The 2,127-nt window shown below is 42.1% G+C and overlaps 1 protein-coding gene across 4 annotated transcripts in view; it reads right to left on the reverse strand.

The window, feature by feature from the left end:
* LOC106813504 (plasmolipin-like) overlaps window positions 1–681 on the reverse strand; it is a 7,874-nt gene extending 7,193 nt beyond the window's left edge. For 2 of the 4 annotated variants that reach the window (XM_014817650.1, XM_014817647.1), the window contains exon 1: window positions 229–318. The gene's annotated coding sequence lies outside the window, so the exon portion shown is untranslated. Of the gene's footprint in view, window positions 1–228; window positions 351–600 lie in introns of those variants that run through there. The other 2 variants (XM_014817649.1, XM_014817648.1) reach the window with 2 other exon arrangements.
* Between the last annotated feature and the right edge of the window lie 1,446 nt (window positions 682–2,127).

The raw sequence follows: 2,127 nt of genomic DNA on the forward strand, positions 1-2,127 counted from the left end.
GGTGTGTGTGTGTGTGTGTGTGTGTGTGTGTGTGTGTGTGTGTGTGTGTGTGTGTGTGTGTGTGTGTGTGTGTGTGTGTGTGTGTGTGTGTGTGTGTGTGTATGTCATGTGTGTGTGTGACAGTGCAGTGACAGTGTGTGACAGTGCAGTGTGTGCGTGCGTGCGTGCATGTGTGTGTGCGCGCGTGCGTGCCTACTATTATTAGTTACACGAAAAGATTCCACTCACAAATTAACTAGAGTTTTAAAAGTCGCTTTACAAGTACATGGAGAAAATCCGATTATGTACAACACCATAGACTACACCTACAGGCTACAGTACAGTTCCGCCCAAGAGTAGGCACTGGTAACCGGAAACGGAAACTCGCACCAGCGCCACATCGTGGAAAGTAAACGCGGAAAGTAAAGCCGGTTTTAGAAATGGAGTTGCTTTTCTCAGGATCAAGTAGACTTCAAAAGCTAAAGAGCGATGGGTATGTACTGTCGTTGTGTATAGAATAATAAAAACGAAGTCCTTCTAGGTGTAGGTATCTGTAATTAATATATAATAGATATTAAAACTGAAGCAGGTTTCCATTAAGTACAAGGTGTGGACGCTTACCCGTTACTCCATTCGATTTGCGGTTAGGCCCATACTCTAGGCTAGCGTTGCATCAGTGTAACTGTAACTTGTAAGTACTGAAGTAGTATATATATTTTGGTATTAGTAGCCTTACATAACCCCATAAAGATTAGTCTTGAAGGTCCAAAGGACTACACACTTTTTTGTTTATAAGAATTATTTTTATAAGAATCATCGAGGCTTGATTTCCCAAATTTTAAGAATTTTTTAAGAATACATGCTGAGGCTCGATCATCAGACACACATTGTCACTCGATGACGACGGCGACGAGTGGTTTGATAATGAGGATGACCGATTCTATGACGTTGAATTTTGCGGCCGTAGGGTGAAAGTTCATTATGAAAATGGGTGGTTTGAAGGCACTCTTGAATATACTTCAACGACGACATACATAAATATCGCGTTTCCTACCCCGACGGGAGTGAGGACTATATTAGCCTCGAAGACATTGACGGCGTAGAAGTCATATTACTGTAGTTTAACGAATTGCGGTATATTTTGAAAAGGAGGGGTTATACTTTCTAGTTGTGTTATACATTGGTTCTTTTATTGGATATTAGCAGTTTCCTCTTTCGTTCAACCACCACGTTTTACATGCCATCGCATTTAACAGTTTTAATGAAAATATAAGTCGATTTTTTCAACAATTATTTAAGGCTCAAAAAGTCGATTTTCTAAGAGTCACGAGGCTCAAAAAGAAAAGTACGATTCTTATAAAAAAAAAGTGTGTAGTAGTATATGACATCGGGGACGGAAAGCGACAAGTTGATCAAATAGTAATATTAATTATTATAGTATAGACAGGTCAACACTCCGGCTCGCAGTAATGCTGATAGGGTCTATGTCCCCCAGGGTACTGCCGGAACGTACCCTGGGTACGGTCCGGTATACCGGAACGTACCCTGGTAACTATCTAGCTGATATGGTTAGAGTTAGTGTTAGGGTTAGGGTTAGGGTTAGGGAGTAGGCGTAGGCGACTCCCTAGACTCATTAGTGGAGTAGGCGAGGTACGGACCGGCATATTAGATAGTAGTATTTAGTACCAGGGTACGTTCCGGCAGTACCCTGGGGGACATAGACCCTATCAGCATTAGTAATAGTGATACTAGTAATACTAGCAATTAATAAACAGCATTAATATTAATAACATTAGGTATCATTAATAACATTAATGCTAATAATATACTATGGGTGTTCAGTCCTAATTACGTGCACCACTATCTTGAATTCGACATTTTCTCCAAGCACGGGGATTGGTAACCTTGTAAGGTGTCTATACCGTCACCTACGAGTCGAAGCCATTCTACGGGATTCTACAGGATTCACATACAGGCTTCGACCCAGGATTCACGGTAAGCCAGGCAAGGCCACGGCTGCCAGCGTATATATAAGGACCGCTTGGGATCGACTCGGAGTGCTTCATTCTACCAGACGGCCAGGAGAACCGACCGTGTAAGGATCAACCCTTACATTTTGGCGCAGTCGACAGGATGTAAGGGTTGATC

The sequence above is a fragment of the Priapulus caudatus genome, unplaced genomic scaffold (genome assembly GCF_000485595.1).
Source record: "Priapulus caudatus unplaced genomic scaffold, Priapulus_caudatus-5.0.1 Scaffold784, whole genome shotgun sequence".
In the NCBI taxonomy this organism is placed as follows: Eukaryota; Metazoa; Priapulida; class Priapulimorpha; order Priapulimorphida; family Priapulidae; genus Priapulus; species Priapulus caudatus.